Raw genomic sequence first — 23,869 nt, forward strand, 5'->3', positions numbered from 1 at the left:
AAAACTAGCAAGTCATTGCCCAACCTCCCTACAAACCAAAATGCCAGCCTGTGATTTCAGAACAAAGGGCAGCTCATAAATCATTTTCTATACAGATAAATGAAATTTCAAGACTGCCATGGCCCTGACAGTTGCAGTATTTTGCAATGCACATGGATGATGCATTCTTAGGGAGGCCAGGAAGAGAGACATTATGACAGGCAGGAGTGTTTTTCAAAATTATCTCACATGCACTTTCTATAACAGCCTACCCCAACCTGGTGCCCATCAGATATTTTGGACTACAACTCTCATAGCCCTAGCCAGTATAGCTAATGGTTAGTGATGCTGGGATCTGTAATCCAAAACAAATGGAAGGCACTACAACAAGGAAGATTGCTCTATACATAATGCAATCAATGCTGCTGCAGAAATAAGCACCACTATGCTTCTGCATTAGTGTTAGAGGACTGGCCAAATGCATGCAATAATATTGCCACTTAAAGGCCTTTCACATTTCTCATTGAGTTAAGTGCTCTCGCCCCCTTTTATCTGTACAGTCACATTAATGGAGCAGCTCTGTATTCCCTCTCCATACCATCTCTGTGTCGTTTTGTACTCTGCACTGAATTCAAAGACTACAAGTTGGATAGTGGAATTATCATTGAAAGTGGTAACTCTCCAAGGATCCGTGGATTCCCTAGAACAGAGTTTGAAGAGCCACTGTTCTATCCTACTCTGAAAAGTCAGCATAGTTTCCACTGAGGAGGTAAGACCAGTACAGTTGTACTTCGGAAGTTGAATGGAATCTGTTCCAGAAGTCCGTTTGACTTCCAAAATGTTTGGAAACCAAAGAGCGGCTTCCAATTGGTTTCCAATTGCACAGGTGCACCAGGGACAATAGGGGAACCTGTGCCGGATGTTCAGCTTCCCAAAAAACGTTTGACAACTGGAACACTTGCTTCCGGTTTTCAATCATCCGGGAGCTGGAACATTTGACTCCCAAGGCATTCGGGAGCCAAGGTATGACTGTATCTGTTCTGTACCACTTGCAGAGACCTGCTCTCTCCCACACAAACCCCTGCACAGAATGCTAAAATTGTTTTGTATGGAGGCTCATTCAGAATGATTCTACACCCCACTCCCAACTGGAAACTAGGAATTAATGTCTGGTACGCTGTTTGAGAGTGGCTACATCTGAATCCCTTCCTTGCCATCTCTAGCCACCTGAAGCAAAATGAGAAGCAAATAAAATAAAATAACTGAGCCCTGAATCTTCCAATTACCAGCAACGCTCTACATACCCAATAATGAAAAACCATTCATTAATTATGGGTGAAGTACACAACAGTTTCCACCTCTCTTTATTGTGGGAGTGGAAAGGGAGAGAGGGAGTGCAGAAAAAAGCTTGCTCTTCAGTTACCTGTGAGGTAGCAAGTGATACTCCTAATAGGCCTTGAAAGTTCACACACAGATCTTTAAACTTTAATAGAACGGTTACTTAAGCACAGGTAACATACACCTGCCTCAGTGGTTACATTTCACTTTCTTCAGGAAGCTAATGGATAATAAGAACTCTGTAATATTTCCTGTAAATGAGAGGGAATACAAGAGCATGGAAGGATAGGATGTGGGCATAACTCAGGACGTGCTGGTAGTTTTTCAAGCTACAATTACTGTTTTACGACTGGGATTTTTAATATTGTATTTTATTATCTGAAGTTCACAAAGTGCCCAGAGAATCATGCTACTGGGCAGCCTACATAAATATCACAAATAAATAAATCAAGGCATGGCACCTTACAAATACAGGGATGAACCCTGACTCGACCTTTCCAGGGATGGGAGGCAGGTTTTGGCATTATGCTTGCCTCAAAAAAGACCTGCATTAAACACCGGTTGCATTCAGATGAACGTATCTCATCTGAATAAGCCAAAATATGTACGAGTGCTTTTGCCACACAAACAGTCCCTTCACTTCTCCCTTCATACAAGCAAGTGGACAAATAAGCCACAAGTTGCCCAACCAACTTCTGAAACCATTAACCTGTTTGGGGAAAAACAGGAAGCTATAGTTTATGGAAGATTTCCCAGTTTGCATGAAGAGCCTGGACTAACCTCCCTTTGAGAAAGAAACACCAAAACCTGCTCATTTTATCCACATTTGGTTATTATTGCTCAGCTTTGAAGACAAACATCATTTTTCTCCAGACAGTTTCAAGGAAAGAGTTCTGCTTATGGCATGTATATTCCTCTTGCTTTTGCCTCTGGTAATCAGGTCTGGCAAGTTTTTGAACTGTTTCGATACGAACGTTTCATGTTGCCTCTGATAGACACCACAAGAAACAATGCCTCTCTCAAATTACTTTGAATTCTCTTTAAAAAACTACTCAACTGTCTCTAGTAATAAACACAAGGTGAGATGTTCATGGTGGAATGACATATCTGTTTTGACAATATAATCCTGTGAGGAAGGAGAAGGTAAGAATCTAAAAAGATGCTCAGACAACTTATCAGATCACCATTTTCAGATACTTGCTCTCAATGTATTCAATATGCTAGGAGCACTAATTCCAACAGCCTAATCTCCAACTGATCCCGAAGCTGAGGTTCCAATACTTTGGCCACATCATGAGAAGAGAAGACTCCCTGGAAAAGACCCTGATGCTGGGAAAGACTGAGGGCACAAGGAGAAGGGGACGACAGAGAACAAGATGGTTGGACAGTGTTCTCGAAGCTACCAACATGAGTTTGACCAAACTGCGGGAAGCAGTGGAAGACAGGAGTGCCTGGTGTGCTCTGGTCCATGGGGTCATGAAGAGTTGGACACGACTAAACAACAACAAAATCTCCAACTATGGAATATGGTCTTGAATAATTATTACAGAAGAGAAACACCAGCTGCTTATTGTGGGTATTCAACCCACCACATGTGAGCAACACATACTTCCTCACAAGTAAGGAGACACACAAAACTCAAACCATCTTATTTACAAAATGTGACATTCATGCTGCATTCTAAACCTCTTCATCGTTCTCATATAGAATCAAGATCAGCTTAGCTCACAGACGGGGGCCAATCTTAATTAATGATGCTTGGCATTGTTCTATTATGTTTTATCACGTTACTGTTATTTATTGTTTGTAAGCCGCTTCAGGATTCATTCGAACGAAAGTGGCTTAGAAGTATAACAAACCAAACCAAACATTTATAACAGTGCTTTTGAACGGCTCCAAGTTCTCCTTCATGTATTTTAGTAAACATTACAACGGGGGTAAGTCTGATCTCTAGACCACGGAAAGGGGGCTGTGAATGACAGAGAGGAGCTTGTCTAGGGGTCAACTCGAAATCTGAACCAGATATTTCCTGGCTCCCAACTCAGTCTCTCAGCCCCCAAACTGCCCTAGTTCTCTGAAACAGCAACAGTACTAATAGCAGTCCCAACAGAAGAAATCTGCTTCTCATTACATATGTTTGAATGGTTTTTGTAAAGGAATGTATTATGGGGACGGAGCAGGCAAAGAGGTAGCGCTTGTCACCTACAGCATTTCAGTTTCATCATAAAGAGCAGCTTAACATTAATTAATGCAATTGCAAAGACGACAGATTCCGTGGGTGGCACCCAGTGTTTTTCTCCATGTGTTTAAGGATCTCCTTATCTCTGAATGTAACTCTCCTTTGATGAATTGAGGTTCTTCCCATGCACCGAGCAAAACATTGTGGTAGGAGATAATGCCATATGCCTGCAATAGATGTTTTGCTTTTTTAAAAAACATTGTGACTTCCTAATGAATGTTGATGGTTGGGGAAGAGCTTTGATTCACCCCACCCTTGTAAGCAGCAAGAGAGTGTTTCTTCCCAGAGAATGATTAGAAGGCACACGATGGAAATCTATTGCTGAAGCTAATCAGGACTTGTCCCATATGCTGCCCGGATGGGAGACCACCTGGGGTGCTGCATGCATGCATGTTTATATATTACAATGCTATAATTAAAACATCTTGCATCATTTCCAGAAAATACCAAGCTCAGATACTGGATAACTTCCAGAGACAATGAACTGAGAGCTGAGCAACAGCCACTAGGGACACTTAAATGCCTCATGATTCTTATTCGCTGTATAAGAGGTGCCCTTATACTGCCTACAAAAGGAGAGGAGAGGTTTCTTTGCTATAAAGATTAAAGTTCCTTCAAGTCCTTGCAAGGTCAAAACCTGCGGTCTTAAATCATAGCCAGATCAGACCCTATAATCTACTGAAGCAGTGGCTAGAGACCATCTTTCAGACTGAGGGCTGTCCTCTCATCTGTGAAATGTCGGGGGACAAGGCAAGGCCAGGGGCAAAAGTTAGCGGAGCACCAACTGGAAAACTGTACATTTGTACAACAGTCTACTTTCTACACAGACTCACACACCCCTCTCTTATATTCCATCCAGGCAAGCAAGTACAGTGGTACCTCAGGTTACATACGCTTCAGGTTACATACGCTCCAGGTTACAGACTCCGCTAACCCAGAAATAGTACCTCGGGTTAAGAACTTTGCTTCAGGATAAGAACAGAAATTGTGCTCCGGCGGCGCGGCGGCAGCAGGAGGCCCCATTAGCTAAAGTGGTGCTTCAGGTTAAGAACAGTTTCAGGTTAAGAACGGACCTCCGGAACGAATTAAGTTCTTAACCTGAGGTACCACTGTAGCATTATAAGAAAGCGCTTGCAGTGATGCATCTAACCATGTTGCTCCCTTGATCCCTGTCCTTCATGGTTAATAAAATCTACCCAGCAGGGCATGTTTGGGTGGTTTGGGATGTGGTGAATGCATCATTACAGGATAAGGTAGTTCCCACTGTTTTGAAATTGGTGGCGGCACATCCACTCCAAAAAAGCTCACCTAGGACTTCCTGTCCAAGTTATTGGCCGGTTTATAATATCAGTGGGTGTTTTTTCTAGAGTTTGGATGGATGGTTTTATTGTTCCCGAATCAATGTTATTGTTCTTAGAGCTTGTTTTATCCTGTTTTACTGTTTCGACGGTTTTATGCTCTGAGTGGCCTATACAATCGACGACAATGATGACAGTGATTCAAGGACACGTCCCAGCTAGGCAAAGCCATTGAAAAAGGATGAATAGTCAGTCTAGTGAGGAGTGTAGCCCGGGAAGAACTGTGCATGAGGGCAGGGTGTCACCTGAAAAGAGTCCCGAGGGCCAGAAGAGATATTCTGGAGAGCCACATTTAACCCCTTCACCTGAGGCTCCCATACCTGGACTAAAGGAGCACCTACATGATCAATATGGACTTCAAGGGCAGTACTGCATACAGCACATTGCGGTAGTCTAGAATTAGAATTTTAAGTGATTCTGCCTCTTACCCTTGCTTAGAGATGTGAAGGCCTGGGGGGGAAATCAGAAAAAATGGGAAATAAGCAACTGCACCTTTGTACTTTATTTTATTTTATTTTTACCTCCAGGCTTTCACATCTCAACTGAGCAGAACCTTCTTGCCTTCTGCACTTCAGCTTCAAGAACTGACTACAGTGGTACCTCGGGTTAAGTACTTAATTTGTTCCGGAGGTCCGTACTTAACCTGAAACTGTTCTTAACCTGAAGCACCACTTTAGCTAATGGGGCCTCCCGTTGCTGCCGCGCCACCGGAGCACGATTTCTGTTCTCATCCTGAAGCAAAGTTTTTAACCTGAAGCACTATTTCTGGGTTAGCGGAGTCTGTAACCTGAAGCGTATGTAACCTGAAGCGTATGTAACCCAAGGTACCACTGTACAAGGATTTGGATTCAGGCATGTTTGTTCATGGCCTTGAAAGATACACATTTGTTGGACATGCAAAAAATAAAAATAAAAATAAATTACACATAGTAAAGGTAAAGGGACCCCTGACCATTAGGTCCAGTCGTGGCCGACTCATCTCGCTTTATTGGCCCAGGGAGCCGGCGTACAGCTTCCGGGTCTTGTGGCCAGCATGACTAAGCCGCTTCTGGCGAACCAGAGCAGCGCACGGAAATGCCGTTTACCTTCCCGCCGGAGCGGTACCTATTTATCTACTTGCACTTTGACGTGCTATCGAACTGCTAGGTGGGCAGGAAAATTACACATACAACGGAGCAAAATAGCACCTTACTCCGAATCTTGGCTGTCTCCCAGAGTGCACTAATATAAACACTGAACCAGATGGACCCCCAATGAAACATTTCTCCCAGTGAGAAATCATCTGTCATGTCACTGACATTTTCCTGTCAGGTATTAAAAGAGGAACTACTGAATAGTTATGCAAACAAGCTATCATCTCAAGCAAAAACCTTTTATTGCAGTCACGTTATATGTAGTTAGGATATCAAGCTAGACAAGTCAAGTGTGGTCTTATCTGGAATGCTACCAGTCAGCCCCCATTTTCAAATGGGCCAGTGGCTGCTAAAATGTTAAAGGAAAATATCACTTTACCATCTAATAGATCAGCCTTCTGCTCTCTCTCAGTGGCAATGTTTTCCTTGCCCAATGCAAGAAAGAAGTGCACCAAACAAGGCAAATTCCTTTAAAATGAATGCATTTGATTAGGAGAATTTTAAATCTATTGGCAATGGCAACCAGATTAATGATGTCATGCATTACACAACTGTGGTTACAGCAGGATAAAAACCATATCCAAAGCAATTTCACACGGTCTTTCACCTCTAACTGCTTTCCTGTAAAATAACAGTCCAACTTCAGAGATGTTTATCTGGAAAGTAACTTTACACATTGTGCTAAGATTCATCCGGTTTTGCAGGTTACAATAATTATGCAATCATGTCATGGAGGTTAAAGTTAAGACAGAGATAGAAGAGAGAAAAGAGCACTTAACTTTAAACCACACAAGGCATTCTTAAGCATCAAACACTGAGGTTTTTAATCTTCAGAGTGAAATGAAATTTCTTCTGTAATTAGTGGAGCTGTACATCTATTTCAGTCACTCCAAACCCTTCCCATCCACCAACCAGGTATTATATTTCAACAAAGCAATTTTCAAGGAAGGGAAAGACGGCCAGTATGCTACAAAAGGGAGCAATGATTTAAAATTAACCACCACTTTCTTTCTTTTTAAGCCAACTTTTTTAAAAATAAGCACCCAGGCTTCATTCATTCTATCATAGAATGTTCTCTATACATAGGAGTGAGAAGCAACTGCTGTCCTTTCCAGCTGTACCCCAGATTACTTTTCCAACTGTACAGCCCATTTACTTTGCTCCATAGAATTCAATGGGGGCCACTGAGATCCAAGCCAGCCCCTCTTCCCATAGTCTTTCCCTTATTCTCCTGTGCAGGTCATGTTCTTATAGTTTGTAATCCATGAGATTTGGGTGGATTTCAAATTCAGTTCCCTTGTATTTCCAGAATGTTTTAATTTGGAAAGAAAATACTCATTTCCCATCAAAGTGACGCCATGTTGAAAATAAAGACATTTGCACCCACTGTATTAATGCTACAAGGGACTTTTTTCTGTGTGGTTATGACCTACTGGTGGCGGAAGGAGCGAGCCACATTCCAGTGAGTGAGCCTGTCCCTGGCTATAGTATTGGTGTTGGCCCTCTCACTGGTCAGAGCTGAAGGAGTTAAGGGGCAGAGGGATTAGGAGAAGGAGGCTAGGAAGATGAAACAGGTTTGAAAAGGCAACTGAAACCAGTTTAAGTTAGATTGCTTTTGAAAACTATTGGGATTTTTTTATAGAGTAAATGAAGGGATTTCACTCTGCTGAAATTCATCATTTACAACTTTAAAAGGGACACGGGTAATTTTAACCTGTGATCTCTTTCGTAGTTGATTTCAAATACTGTGCGCATATATCTTAATCAGGTGTTCGTCCCTAAAAAGTGTTAGGAGAGACATTCAATTTTAAACTAAGAGGAAACTGAAGGAAAATAGAAGATCAAAGAAGACTTAATCCTAATAACACAGGGACAGTAAATTGTAGACAGATGATGGATCTTGAGAATGTCCCCCCCCCCCCAAAAGAGTTTAGCCAAGCAAAATTTAAACTGAAAACTCAGAAAAATACCAAGATGGATCAAGAAATGCATCAAGAAAATTAAAAATGGAAAAACCAAGAGAAAATGAAGATAAATGAAGGAATGTGAAGGAGGGGAAATCAAGTTTTATTTACCTTTCAAACTCATTAGTCTTTGGATGAAAAGAGGAAGCACATGAAAGGGTACATGGATATGAAGTCCGCTTAAAGAAGAGAGAAGATGAGTAGGGAAAATAGAAGGCTTTTCTTTTAAAAGGCAACTAGAGAAGTCATTTCACGAAGGGAAAATTTGGTGGTTTTATTGCTGAAGCTAGAAATGTGCAGATGGGAAAAAAAGAAGACAGGGCGAGGACAAAACCGTTTGTTCTGATTTCATGTTGGCTCAGGTTGCCTTGGAAGGAGAGAAAGACAGGTAAGTTTAAAACTTGCTGAAAAGGCAAATAAAGCATTTTGAGGATGAACCTGCTGATGGCGACTGGAAAGTGACTGCTCAGGGATATGGCAAGTCCAGGATCCTGGGGGAAACTGCTTTCTCCAAAGGAAGTTCCTGTGAGTGGCTAGAGTGCTGGATTAGGACCTGGGAGACTTGAGTTCAAATCCTCACTGTGCCATGAAGCGCTCTATCTCTCAGCCTAACCTACCTCACAGGGTTGTTGTGATGATCCAATGAGGAAGCAGACTAGAACATCAACTCCACTAAGCCTTTCCAGCAGAACTGGCAAGATTTTGAAAAGAAATGGGAAATGGAGCTCAAAAGGCAGCTATGGAACAGGCCAGGCAAGATTACCCCTGATGTGTAACATGGCTCTCTGGTGATAATAACCAAGGTTTTTGCTGAAGGGGAGCTGCGCAGAGAGGGAAAGCTGCGCAGGGCCCTTCAGCGAAGTGGCAGGAGAAACAGAGCCCCTTCCATTTCCTGCCGCTTTGGTGGAGAGGCGCTGCGCAGAGAAAAAGAGAACATTTTTTTTCTTGTTCTCCTCCTCTAGAACTAGGTGCGTCCTATGGTCGGGTGCGTCTTATTGAGCGAAAAATACGGTATATTGTCTTCCTTCTGCAACTCTTTGTGCAAAGACTTTTTCAGGTCACAGGAGAAGGACGATCACACCGCCATGAGCTCACTGGAGAAAAGGTAGGTTACTGATGTAATAATACATAAAATACACAAGTTCCTAAGGAGCTTGCACTTGGCAACATTGGTCATTCAGTCATTCTTTTCAGATGAGCTGGGAACTGAAGACGCCAGGTGGCCGCCATTCCTGTTTCCAAGGGAACTTCTACTGTCAAGATGTCACTGCAGAGAAGGCCTTTTCCTGTGTTGGTCCACAATGAGGTACACTTGCGGGCGGGACAACACTCTTTCTTTTGTTCCAGATCTTCTGTTTTACAGACGTCGCAGAGTTCACTGTGTCTGAGGCAGAGCTGTTTTGTTAACTCCCAAGATGCAAAGTGAGTAAGAGCTCTTGATACATCAAGTAAAAACCAGCAGTATATTATTGAGAGAAACATGCATTTTGACTGCGCGGCTTTAGGTAACCTGCTGTTTTTGGTCTTCTGTTTCTGTAGGAGAGAGAAAAGGTGCTGAAGACCCCAGTCTCTTCCAGGTGCATCTCATTGACACCCTCTCTTTACAGTTGTGTCTGAAGAGCCCACAACACTCAGATGAAGCCACCTCTTCCTGCAAAGTCACAGAAGTCATGGTGGACGTATTTTACAAACAAACAAACAAAAACTGAGAAAAATACCAAGATGGAGATTTTAAAGAGAATAAAAAAAAAATGAAAATACTTAACTGGAAAAGCCAAGAGAAAATGAAGATGAAGGAAACTTCAAACTAAGGAGACTTTGGATGAAAAGAAGGAGCACATGAAAGGGTACATGGATATGAAGTCCGCTTAAAGAAGAGCGAAAATGAGTAGGGAAAATAGAAGGCTTTTCTTTTAAAAGGCAACTAGAGAAGTCATTTCATGAACGGAAAGTTGGGGTTTTTTGTTGCTGAAGCTAGAAATGTGCATGTTGAAAGGAAAAAAGCAAAGAAGGCAAGGAGAGGACAAAGCTGTTTCTTCTAATTTCGTGTTGGCTCAGGTTGCCTTGGAAGGAGAGAAAGACAGGTAAGTTTAAAACTTGCTGAAAAGGCAAATAAAGCATTTTGAGGATGAACCTGCTGATGGCGACTGGAGAGTGACTGCTCAGGGACATGCCAAGTCCAGGATCCTGGGGGAAAGTGCTTTCTCTGAGGGAGGTTCCTGAGAGTGGCTAGAGTGCTGGATTAGGACCTGGGAGACTCGAGTTCAAATCCTCACTCTGCCACGAAGCGCTCTATCTCTCAGCCTAACCTACCTCACAGGGTTGTTGTGAGGATCAAATGAGGAAGCAGACTAGAACATCAACTCCACTAAAAGATATGGGAAATGGAGCTCAAAAGGTAACTATGGAACAGGCCAGGCAAGATTACCCCGATGCGTAACATGGCTCTCTGGTGGTAATAACCAAGGTTTTCAGATTTTATTATATTTTTTTGCTACATAGCTCAGACAACACAAAGCGTTGACTCTGTACAAAAAAACTTGGTTCCTCCAGTACTGAAGGTAACACATTTAAAATAACAATTTTAAAACCAGGTCTAGCAGTCAGCTTCCTTTGCCAGTAACTTCACACCTGGAAACTAGTGCTGCAGTTGAAGGAAGGTAACTATTAAATACTTTCGACTTTTCAAAAGGTGGCGGCAGGTGCAAATGCATTCTGATTGAAGGGCTTCTAGGTGAGTATCTCGTGTTTGGCTGGAGAGAAAATATCTTTTCCACCTGCAATTCTTGTGCTAAGACACTTTAAAGTCTTAAAGTTTTATTTACCTTACAAACTAATTAGTCTTTGGATGAAGACAACTCAGTGATCTTTTTCAGTGCAATGCTTTTGTACTGGCCTCTCCTTTTTAATCTCTTCATCCGCTTCTTGAAAAAATGGCAGTCAAAATGGCACTCTTTGACTGAACCACATCTAGGTGAGTATCCCTTGCTTGACTAGGAAGGAAATATCTAGTCAAAATGGTACTCTGTGATTCCTCATTTGTTTTAAGGTTGCGGCAAGACGGTTTGCGACTTTTTACCACAAAGGATTCTTCTGTATATTCCCATCCTAAAATGGAGCCTTTAACTGTGGACTATGTCTCCAATGTGTCTTGCAAGTGGAGCTGTACTGAAAGGACTAGCCTTTCCAGCAGCAACGACAAGATGACATAATCCCCCTTGCTTGGCTAGGGAGAAAATCTCTATTTGTGTTCCGTCTGCAACTCATTGTGCTGAGACTCTTTCAGGTTGCAGTGACTGAGCTGTCAGAAGAGGCCCTATTCCGTGTCACCACATTGAGGCTCACCTGATGGTAAAGATAAACCAGTGACTCTAGATCGCAGACCAACAGAAGGAGCTGCCAGACACATGAAGTCAAATGGACAAACAAAAGGTTGAGCACTGAGCAATCTTTCCTCTTTCCACACCAAGCTTAATGGCAGACATTTAAGTCTGAATCTTATCTCTCTTTTGTGCCCTTCTAGGTCAATGGCTCATTCAGCTTCAGACAAAAATGGCAGTCAAAATGGTATTCCATTGTTCAAGGATATTTAGGTCAGTACCCCTTGCTTGACTAGGGAAGAAATCTCTTATCGTGTTCCATCTGCATGTTTTTGCACTAACATTGTTTTCTGCTAAGACTCTTTCAGGTTGCAATCCCTGACTCGTCAGAAGTGGAAGCTCTTTGCAGCAGATTTCTTCATATCTCTTAAGGTTTTTCTTTTTCCTGAGAGAACATTCGCAGAATGTTCTCTCAGGTTTTGCTTTTCCCCTTGTTGCATTGCTCAAAAAAAAAAGCAAAAGACACTGGTGGTCGGCGCTCCTGGTTCCCAGGACGGGGTTCAAATCCCTGCGGTGTCCATGCTTACTTCCAATGCAACTGCTAACTCTCTCTATCCCTCTCTCTCTCTGTCTCTCTATCCCTCTCTATCCCACACTGCCGAAATAACAATTGGCTCCATTTTTCTTAAGCCAAAGTATTAGCATGGGAGGGTGGTGACTTCAGTGACTGAGCTTGATTCTTAACTCCACCATTGCACCAAAGGACCATTTCAAGCACCACCTTCCAGGTTTCCAGGACGGGGTTCAAGTCCCTGCGATGTCCTTGCTAACTTCTAATGCAACCATCATGCCCCTCTGTTTTCCCCTATATCCCTCACTTCCCAAAGTATTAGCATGGGAGTGTTTTTGGGTGGCAATTTCAATGAATAAGCTTGGTTCTGAACTCCGCCTGGCATCTAAGGACCAGTTCAAGCAACCTGTGCCCTGTGCCTGCTGCTCTAACGATGCTCCCCTGATGCATCACCAGGTGTGTCTAGATAGGCTGGATCATGTGGGTGCTTCCTATCCTAGCATTCCCAGGTACTAAGGAGTACTACTCCCCTAGTACTTTTTAAAAGAGAGTCTAATTTCACATCTTCGTTTGTTTAGGAAACTACACGCACCCAAAAAAATGCAACCTATTTAAATTATGTGGGAAATGGACAAGGTCTCAATGGCAGAGCAACTGGTACCACATGCACACATTAGAAGAAGCAGGGCAAAGACAGGGTGGTCAGTGTCCTCCCTGGGAGAAGACTTGTGTCCATTTGAAGGGCTATCAGAAGGTTAGGATAAGGAGAGGTGGCAGAATAAGGTTAGGATAGGGACGGGATAAGGACAGGTGGCCGTTCTCTGTATGATGTCCTCTGTTTGAATGGCTGTCCATTCCAAATCTGGTTTAAAAGTAAAGGCGGAATGCAGGGGCCCAGGAACTGCCCATCAGCAGCCAGCACCTTGGCAGACGTCTGAGCACATGCACACAGGCCCTGGTTCTCCCCACTACAGTGAGATGTATAGTATTCCTCTATAAAAAGTATAGGGTGATATCTAACATTAGTCATACTCAAGAGTAAAATAATGCATCCAGCTAATTCATACTCAGACTCACCAAAACCAATGGGTCTACTTTGTATTACTCAGTAGGGCAGTAATCATTTTTACGTGTCTATCTATATACAGCATTTGCAAATTAGTCTCCTCTTTCTTTCTTTTTAAGCCATGTGTCAGTGGCCATTATAAGCAAAGAGGCCAATTTCTGCAATTCAAAGAATCTAGCTGGATGCTGAAGGGCAACAAAGTTTAGTGAGCAGGAAGAACCTGTGGATGGAAGCAGTTCAGACTCCGAGGCTGAAGCAGAGGAGGGGCGACAAGAGACTGATGAGGAATCCAGGGAGTCTCCCTCTCCTGCTGCGACAAGCTTCCCTCCAGCCTTGTCTGCAAGAACGCACAGAATAATGAGGAGAGTGGAACAGAGGCCAGAGATGCTCAGGTGCTGTTTGAGACTGCTTGGGAGAGGAGGAGCCTCAGAAGGCAGGGACCTCAGTCCTGACAACTGCTCCACAGGGCCAAGACCTACTGGGAAGTGTCATTGAATTGTTTGTTCATTTCCTTGAATAAAAAGTTGACTGAGCACTGACAACTGGCCTTGCTTCTTTGTGCTGATCTGCATCTGACTCCAGCTCTGGCAGCCTGGCCCTTTGTTTCCCCCCTGATCATGGGAAGTGCAGTTTGACCCTAACTCTGCTTAGAAGGAAGTCCCAGTGATCCGGCCAGTGTGCTTGGGGGCACAGCTATAACACAGTGGTGGAGTGTGTGTGTTGTATGGAGGAGGCCACAGATTTTCAGATATGGCTGCTGGGGAAAATCTTTAGAGAATGACTGAAACTGTCAGTCATTGATACAAAGCCAGATGGGAGCACTGGCCTAATTCAGTTATAAGGCAGCTTCCTTTGTTCCTATGCTTAGGGTTGCAGCCATGAAGCTCAATTCCACGGATGAATTGGGTGGGGCTTCCTCCCAAGGAAGCATACACAAGATGGCAGCTTAGGCTTGCAGCCTAGGAGTAGCCACAGTGGCATCATTCATAGAATTGCAGAGTTGGAAGGGACCCCGAGAGTCATCTAGTCCAACGCCCCTGTGATGCAGGAATCTCAGCTAAAACATCCATGACAGGTGGACATCCAACCTCTGCTTCCAAACCTCCAAGGAAGGAGAGTCCACCACCCTCTTAGAGAGTCTGTTCCACTGCCCAACAACTCTTACTGTCAGAAGGTTCTTCCTACACTTAGTCGGAAAGGCCTCTATGGGCATATATGGGCATTGTTGGCAATCAATGCCACACAGCATGGCATTACCCTGGCCCCCTACTCTAAGTAAGTTGATTTGAGAACAACAAAAACAGGACATAAAATCATACTTGCTCCTGGTTTATTTCACTAACTACAGTCAAACCAGTTATCTCTGAGTGTGGATGTCACAGGAAACTGTGGTTAGTTTGAAATCAAAAGCATGTCTTTCTGATCTCTTCCAGTGGCATGCAAATGAAGAGAAGCATACACGCCTGACACTTGTGCAGACTCATTCACGTTATTGGAAAACGAGATGTTTTTAACAACTGAAGATGGGGTAGGTGCACTAGAGTTAAGCTGTAACAGCTAGCCAGTGCAGTTTTGGTTGGGAAGGGATTAACAGGGAACGTGCTGTCTCCCAGCTTCCTCCTGAAACTTACAAATGATCAACAATGCAACTGCTTGACCCAGCAACCGTGAACAGACGTTATTCTGTCACACAAGGCTGGTTACACTCTCCCTACTAGACATGTTTGGGAGCACAAATGTAAACGTGAGCTCATTAAGTATTGCAAATATGTGACAGCATTTGCAAATTTCTTTAGGGTCTTTTGTTTTAAAGTGGAAGGCTGGAGTATGATTTCCTTCTAACTGATACCATGCTACAAGCAAAACACTTGAGAAAGTTCTAAGAGCAGGGGGAAACACAGGGGTCTGGAATTGCTCCCGGAGAAGTCTTCCAGTGGCTCAAACATTACTAGTAAGGCCACCAGGGATTTTGAGTTGCAAAGAATTAATCTTACAAGAGTACTTGCAGCAGGTAGTGAGTGGTGTGCAACCTTACAAATGTAAATAATAGCTTTTTCAAAGATCAAAACTTGGGTTTAAAAAACACTATGATGGCTGCATTCCTAAACACATTTACTTGGGATTAAATACTACTGGACTGACTTCCAGGATTGTGTTGTGTTTATCACTTTAAAGTAAACATGGAAGTTGATGTTCCAAATTGGGGGAAATTATGCTAAAATATTTTTAACTCAACGATAATACTGAATTTAACATTTTAATAAGCTATAATACCTTTTAATCTAGTCTTCTTTGTGACACTCTAGTTTGTGTAGGATCAATTATTTTGACATACCTGAGAGGCCTGTACCATGTGATATTTGGAATATAGATTACACTCTTGAAAACTAAGAGATTTTCTTATCAGTATAGTTCAGTGTCAGCTTTAGCCCTCAAAGCAGCATCTTTAACATTACAGGACCAGCATTCTCCTAGATATTTTTAGTCCTCAGCATCCATCTGCATGGCACTTCGTACCACTGGACCTCTTCTCCTTTCACTCATAGTGGTATTTGCCTATTATGGAGGCTCTTTGGAGAGGTTTAGTTCTTCCACCGTACCATGCCTCTTCCATGAGAGGCAGCAAAACACTTTCAAAGAATATGTTTCTTGTATTTCATAGTCAGCTCTCTGATGCAATGGCTGGATTCTTGAGTTCTGAAGATTGAGATGAGCTATATAGTATGAACAACTTCATTGATTGCTTTCATTTGGGAGAAAACAGACGTAGCTTCTCCTAAAGATGCAGTTCCTCATAAATTTAACAAACAAAGCAGCTTCATAAAGGCTAATACTGTCTCCCCACCCCTCCATTGCTGTTGTATCTGAACAAATTGTGAGCACAATGCTCTAATTCAGAAACGATCACAACTGTTGACAATAATGTCTCTATCTCTCAACAATCCTGTATCTTTGCACTTCAAACCTGCACATTTGGTACCTCTGCATGTTGCTTTGATACCTGCCCAGGAACCTTTTTTGCATGTAGAAAAACAATTCAGGTGGAAGGCTAGGCTAGAACCTTTCTCCCTTATGAGCTAGTTTTCTAATAATCAGATCTCATTCACGTTTACTCAAGAAATAACTTCACTGATTTCAGAAGGATTTATCACCAAATAAGCATGCATAGGACAGCAACACAAATTCAGTGAATTGTTTACAGAAAATGTCTCAACAGAGCCAAACCACATAAGCATACACTAGAAAACAATCTTCATATTTCAAGAGGGGTGTTCACAAGATTTCATGACTTTAGCACAGATTAATTAATCTGGAAGAAACATAAACCCTAAATCCTACCCTTCTAGTCACTAAATGGGATTAGGACCATAATAACCATTCCACACTTTACAGAACTTTCTCAAAAACCACTTAACCAATCAGTTAACTCCTTAACCCACTCCTCTTCCCATAATCCGGGTGACTGGGGAGATCCTGGAAGCCGCACTCTTTGCATCATTTAGTGACTCAGACAGCATGCATTAGATTCTTTAGTCTAGAATATATTCAGACGCACAATGAGACAATTGTAAAAAGACAGCAAAGCAAATCCTCAATGGGGTATCCAAGAGAGTCTCTGAAATGTGCTTATCTCATCGGTAATCTTCTGCATGCTCCTTTATTGTCACATCATGCTGTCTGGTGTTCTTAAATTCACAAGGCATACCTAAAACCAGAACCCCAAGTTCAACATAAAAAACTCAGGCCTTAAATAAACGCTAAGTTAAGTGGTCTTTTTAACATAGAAGATCGTTCTTAATCAGGGTGCTCAAAATAATTTTTCCGACCATTTCCTAAAACCCCCACACACACCCTGCCCCTGGTCCCATTGGCGAATATTCCAGTTTGCTAATATGCTTTTCCCACAGTGACCCTATCATGTAACACTGTTCCTATAGGGCAGTGCTAACTAACTTGTGGCTCTCCTGTGGCTGTTGGACTCCATCTCCCATAAACCCTAGCCAGTATGGCTAACACATCAAGGATAGTGGGAAATAGAGTTCAACAACACTAGAGGGCCACCAGTGTTCAAAATTCATTTTGCAGGTGGCTATTGGCCACTTGTGACCAAGCAAAGATGCCCATTCACCAGGATGGCACATGACGTCACCATCTGGAGGTGCATGCCTGGGAATCCTTGGATCTTGACTGTTTTCACATACTAGCAATGCATCCTGTAAAATTATATTTTATCTGCACAGAGTAAATTTCAGGAACCAATGTCATATTGAAAAATGTGTTTTTTGAGCTGTCTGGCCCCAAAATGGCAACCAGGCATTCCGTTTTGGCAGCTGTAACCCTGGTTTAACGAGCCATTTGGTGCCTAACTTTTATACCTGAGTTTCTAGCACTGTTAGCCACTCCCTGCTCTAGGGTTTTCTATACTGCAACACTCCAATACCACGTAATAATGACTCCCCAGAAAACAGTTTTTAAATGCAGCACCAGCTTTGAAAATGCAAGGCTGCTCTCCAAGTGATTTCCCTTGCCTCTGTTCCTTGTCAGACTTAACCTAGGTTTAAAGTCACCAATCCAAGCACAACCCTTAATATAAACTATGGTTCTACCATAAACCTGAAACAGAAACCATTACTTTTAAGTGGATTTGTAAACCACGGTTGGCACTAACCGCTGGGCTTCACTATAACCAACTGCAAGTACAGTAATACAGTGGTACCTCTGGATGCGAACGGGATCCGTTCTGGAGCCCCGTTCGCATCCTGAAGCAAACGCAACCCGTGTCTGCACGTCACGATTCACCACTTCTGCGCATGACGTCATTTTTAGCGTCTGCGCATGTGCAAGTGGTGAAACCCGGAAGTAACGCATTCTGTTACTTCTGGATCGCCGCAGAGCGTAACCCAAAAATGCTCAATCTGAAGCGACTTCAACCCGTGGTATGACTGTATGTAGTCATGCTCTGAATCGTATTTTTTCTTCCTTCTTTTGAGAAGGAAAGAGGAACACATTTCCAAACAAGGTGAGAAATTCAGAATGAAACAAAGGGTATCTCACCAGCTGAACTATTTAGGCCTGGACCAAACATATATGAACTCATCTCTTCCCAGGAAGGAGTTCCTCTGACCCTGCAATCTGTAACCCTTGAGGAAGGGCTTTAGCTCACTGGTAGAACACGCACTTTGCATTTTAAAAGCCCCAGGATTCAATCTCCAGAATTTCCAGGTAAGGTAGGAAATGTTTCCTGCCTGAAACCCAGGGAAGTTGTTCCCAGTCTATGTCGACAGCACTGAGCTAGATGTCCAGTGGTTTGACTTAGCATAAGATGGCTTCATCTGTATGTTTTTAATCCAATGATGAAGGTGACCTGAAAATAGCAGAGCCTTTAATCAGTATCCTCTGGGCTCAGAGGGCTCATCTTGTCCTTGAATGATTGCAGTGTGGTTCACATTTTCAGTGGTTCGCATATACTTAAAACTAAAATCTCGTTTAGCAGTTATCTGCAGAATTATTAGTGCCTGGATGCAATTTTTGTATCTATCAACAGAAGGCCAAATTGGAGGGGGCACCCATTTCCAAAAAGCACTTTAGAGAGGGATAATGAACTTTGCTCACAAACAGATGCTCATTTTCTTTATGGGATGATTGGCTTGGTTAACAAGATACTATAAATTTAAGAATGGCAGGAAAATAGAATTGGGCTGAAGGGATTCTTAACTGTGTTTTCTCAGTTATTGCCCCTTGTTATCATTGATCTCTCTGTCACAGTCAATACAGTGGTACCTCGGGTTAAGTACTTAATTCGTTCCGGAGGTCCGTTCTTAACCTGAAACTGTTCTTAACCTGAAGCACCATTTTAGCTAATGGTGCCTCCTGCTGCCGCCAGAGCATGATTTCTGTTCTCATCCTGAAGCAAAGTTCTTAACCCGAGGTACTATTTCTGGGTTAGCAGAGTGTGTAACCTGAAGCGTATGTAACCCGAGGTACCACTGTACTCAGATTGTGACCACCCTGAGGGCGAAGAACTGTCATCAGTGTCGTACCTCATGTTACGTTTGCTTCATGTTACGTTCTTTCAGGTTACGTCCTGCGGCTACCCGGTAGTACCGGAAAGGGTTACTTCCGGGTTTCGCCGCTTGCACAGAAGTGCTAAATCGCGCTTCACGCATGCGCACAAGCGCCAAATCGTGCCGCGCACCTGCACAGATATGGTCTTCAGGTTGCGCTCTTTTCATGTTGCGAACGGGCCTCTGGAACGGATCCCGTTCGCAACCAGAGGTACTACTGTATTGCTCTCTAAAGCACCCAGTACATTGATTAAAGGTAAAGGTAAAGGGACCCCTGACCATTAGGTCCAGTCGTGGCCGACTCTGGGGTTGCGGTGCTCATCTCGCTTTATTGGCCGAGGGAGCCGCCATATAGCTTCCGGGTCATGTGGCCAGAATGACTAAGCCACTTCTGGCGAACCAGAGCAGCACACGGAAACGCCTTTTACCTTCCCGCCAGAGCGGTACCTATTTATCTACTTGTACTTTGACGTGCTTCCGAACTGCTAGGGTGGCAAGAGCAGGGGCCGAGCAACGGGAGCTCACCCCGTTGCAGGGATTTGAACCGCCAACCTTCTGATCAGCAAGTCCTAGGCTCTGTGGTTTAACCCACAGCGCAACCAGAGGTACCACTGTATTGCTCACTAAAGCACCCAGTACATTGATTGCCCTATGTTAAATAATGACAGGCAAGAACAGAAGCTCCAATGCTTTTTTTTTCCAGAAAAAAGGTGCCGGTACTTACTGTACCACTCAAAGGCACACCCACCTCACTCCCAAAAGAAGCGCTCCCACTAGCCAGCTGAGGCGAGGTCCTGTGCATGCAGCAGCCGCAGTCTCCGTTGGTGACATGGCTGCGCAAGAGGACAGGAAAAGGGCGGGGGACAGTGTCTGTGTGGTGGGACGAGGCACAGGAAATGCCTTTCTCACGGAGCCTATTTCCCTCAACCCCCTCCGCTCTGTTCTAAAAGCTCATTGGCTGCTGGCGCCTCCCGCCTTTGCAAATCATGCCTCCATAGGCTTGCAGAGTTGCCAGTCACTGCTCCTCACCTGCTCACCCATCCACCAAGAAACCAGTCGTTAGTCACCTGTAACAGTCTCCCTCACTGGCCAAATTTGAGTGGTCTGAGGAGGCAGCTGAGGCCAGGGCCGGGGTTAATTTCTGGCCAATGGGATTGGTTGAGCGACAACTGGGTGGAGTGTGGTGTTCATGACCAGCAATGCTAAGAAACTGGAGAAGGTGGGAAGGAGGGAAAGGGGATCCTGGAGGTGCTTCCAAGGTGCATATGATTTTGCAGCTGCTAGTTATTGCTCTAGGACGCTGGTGGCGCTGTGGGTTAAACCACAGAGCCTAGGACTTGCTGATCAGAAGGTCGGCAGTTCGAATCCCCGCGACGGGGTGAGCTCCTGTTGTTCAGTCCCTGCTCCTGCCAACCTAGCAGTTCGAAAGCACGTCAAAGTGCAAGTAGATAAATAGGTACCGCTCCGGTGGGAAGGTAACGTTTCCGTGCACTGCTCTGGTTCGCCAGAAGCGGCTTAGTCATGCTGGCCACATGACCCGGAAGCTGTACGCTGGCTCCCTCGGCCAATAAAGCGAGATGAGTGCCGCAACCCAAAAGTCGGGCACGACTGGACCTAATGGTCAGGGGCCCCTTTACCTTTCCTAGTCATTGCTCTCCTACTTTAAGCTGTTGAAGAAAGGTGCCGGTATTGCGTATCGGCGCGTGCCGCCAGGAAAAAGAAGCACAGAAGATCTACCAGACATTGGCTGCTCTCTCTCTCACAGAAACACAAGAGTGCTATGGAGGAAACTGTGAAGTCCCACTTTTTGGAGACAATATAAAAAACTTGCTGCATCAGATTTGCTATGGGCAACCCTGATTGACCCTGTTATGTTGACAGCAGAAACTCTAACCTAAGAGCTTCAACCTGCAAATCAACAGGGGCCTAGTGCATTAACAGAAGCAGGAAAGAGCAATCTTTAGGTCATGAATCTGACCACTGCGTCCTCTGAAATGACTTCTACTGGCCCTTCCTTCCAGGTATGTAGAAGCAGCAGCAGCAAGCCAGGTCAAAAACTAACCACATTCTAAGAAAAACGCAAACGAGCCAAAACACACATTTGAATAAGAGCGAAATTAACTCATCCCCCCTCCCTCCATCTTTATGAAGTACATTCCCAAGTACTTTGTTGAAAGAAAAGTCCCATAAACACATTGCTTATTAAGGTCAGAAGTTTGTCTTGATTTCATGCCAACATATGCTCCTCCTGCCAAAAATACTCTTCCGGCGTTCTGACTCAAGTCTGCATTACTAAAGCAGGAAAGTATCAACTGGTTACACACAAGTAATGAATTCAAAACAAACCATCATCAGAAAGTCTCCAGCTATCGCACTGAAGAGAAGCTGTGAGTCACCACCGCAACCACAATCTCTTTGTGTTGGCTGTCCTCTCGCCTGCTCCCACAATTGAAACCTAGACTAGGGGAGGAGAGCGAGGCCGTCATTTTGCAACTCTCTCTTGCAGTGAGTGACTCACGAGTCACTCTTTGCTGGGGCTCAGAGGGGACCACAACAGTGGAAGTAGCTTTCATAATTAAGGAAGAAATCATTCCAGCAAACCAGTGCATCTTTTCTTCTTCTTAATTGCCTCTCTGCATAAAGGTCATTTGCAGTGATGCAAACTTTCCGGAAAAAAGCTTGAATCGGAAGACTTTTCCTAGGGCAACGTGCACTATAAAATTTTCAGTTTTCACCCCCCAAAATTCAGATGTCCCTAGATAGTGTGTTCATGTTTATTTTTCCTGCATTTAGGAAACAAAACTGAAAACTAAGACACTGTCAAGTTTCAAATACTATATTTTCAAATATTGTGTTTTCATTTGACACCCATTCATTGCTACTAATTTATTACTTTTCTTATTTTTCCTGCATTTAGTAAACAAAACTGAAAACTTTGAAACCGTCAAGATTCACATATTGTATTTTCAAATATTCTATTATCAGCTGACATCCATTCACTGCTGAAATTTTTCACTGCTAGAAATTTTTCCATGGAAGTCTGCTGGGGTTATTTTCTGCTCCACATCACTGGCTAGTGTCATAGTGGGGAAAAAGAACCCCCGGACAAGTTTATCCAAAGAGGGCCTGAATGACTTATCAGTGGCTCCCTTTGAATTCTATGGTGATAAAGCAAGCTAGGACACAGTTAAAAGGAGACTAAACCTGAACAGTTTTCAGGATTGCTGGTGTACGACTGCACAATAGCTTGGGAGGAATTCCATGTTGTTGTACTCCTCTAATGGCTCCACCAGTGCAAACATTTCAGCTTGCCCAACAGAACAATCTCCCCTCTCTGTCCTTCATGCTGTTCTAGGAGTTCTCCAGACACCCCAGAGCTGATCTGGGATGGCACCCAGGTGCTGGAGGGAGCCCTGTTTCACTAGGGCAAGGTGATCCAACACTTAACCTTTGAGGCCTTTTTGGCGGCCCTTGGCAACATTTGATGCCCCTTGTACCAGCTTCCCAAAGCCAGGTACGTGATATGCTGGGCTTTGGGAAGCTGTCAAATTTTGGCCTTGTTGGGGGGAGCATGACATGGCAAAGTGCAGCCCGTTGGTTCCATATTCTTGCGGCCCACCTGGTATGAAAAGTTGGACCGCCCTGCACTAGCAGAATGTGTTGCCCTGGCTCCCACGAGCACACCTACATAGCTGGATCCGGCCCATTATCTTTAAGATAACTGATGGGGTTTGAGAGAGGCACAGCTTCCCATATATCGCCTCTGGTCAACATTTGCATTGAAACAACACAGAAACCTACCAGGCTTGAGGGGAAAGGGGGATGAATATACACGCCATATGTAGTAATCCTTCTTGTTGGCCACTGTCAACATTAAGAAACCAAAAAAGCAATCACCTCCACCTAACGTTTCCCCCCCCCCCCTTACAGGCAATTTTGACAAAAATTCTAGAATCAGATATTATTTGGGTTTTTCATCTTAAAAGCCAACAATTGAAACACATGCCCTAAATCAATTTGCTTTGCAAGTATTCCAAAGTATGAAGAATACATCCACATACTATTCATCAGGTCTGCACAACGCACAGGCCCACCAACCATCTATTGTGGCTTTCCCAAGCTCCCCCCCCCCCCCCGCTTTTTTCAATCCTCAGCATTTAGTCGCAGGCAGGGGCGGGAGTGGTGGGCGGGCAGGGAGAATACCAAACACTTGGCTGGCCGCAATCTATGGTTGCTTTTGGAGGCTTGTTAAGATTCAGAGCCTCAACATATGTGAGCACACACATGCCGCACACATAGGAAGTTGCCAACCTGACTGAAGGAAGAACAGAATACGGAATCTAATGAAGAAACAAACATGAACTCTCTATGAAAACACGTACAGGAGCCAGCAGAAGTAAATCAGTTCCTTTGGCTGTTTTGTACATCAGCATATGCAAAAGCCGCACAAAGGGAGGCAGAGGGGGATTTTTTTCACTAAACACAGCAGTGGGTGGGAACAGACGATCCTTTGGCCAAGTGACATAATTGTGACAAGGGTGCATGCTGCTGACAAAGTGAGGCTATAAAAATACGCCAGGTATCACTGTTATTCGGCCAAGATGCAGACAGCCATTTTAACCACATATGTTCACAAAACACCAACTTATCACTTGACTGGAAAATATGGATGACTAATATGCTTCATGGCAACAGAGTTCGCTGGGGGTGTATTCTGATCGTCTGTATGGACTTATTTGCACCATCAAAGTAAGAATTTCACCGCCTACGTCAAAGCACAAGTGAATCCTGTATTGTTCTGCCAAGCGCCGAGGGAGAATTTGACATTTTCAACCC

At 43.8% G+C, this 23,869-nt stretch overlaps 1 protein-coding gene and 1 long non-coding RNA gene across 3 annotated transcripts in view; one reads left to right on the forward strand and one right to left on the reverse strand.

The window, feature by feature from the left end:
* MFHAS1 (multifunctional ROCO family signaling regulator 1) overlaps positions 1-23,869 on the reverse strand; it is a 52,042-nt gene that overhangs the window by 24,223 nt on the left and 3,950 nt on the right. The window lies entirely within an intron of this gene.
* Positions 6,161-13,510, forward strand: LOC310753026. Of its 2 annotated transcripts, none has more exons than XR_014543079.1 (3): positions 6,161-6,962; positions 6,993-11,604; positions 13,088-13,510. It is a non-coding gene; the product is annotated as an uncharacterized lncRNA (long non-coding RNA). The 2 variants fall into 2 exon arrangements; XR_014543080.1 differs by having other exon boundaries at positions 6,948-6,962; positions 6,993-12,474; positions 12,708-13,510.

Source organism: Podarcis filfolensis (assembly GCF_964270895.1).
Source record: "Podarcis filfolensis genome assembly, chromosome: 17".
NCBI classification, from domain to species: domain Eukaryota; kingdom Metazoa; phylum Chordata; class Lepidosauria; order Squamata; family Lacertidae; genus Podarcis; species Podarcis filfolensis.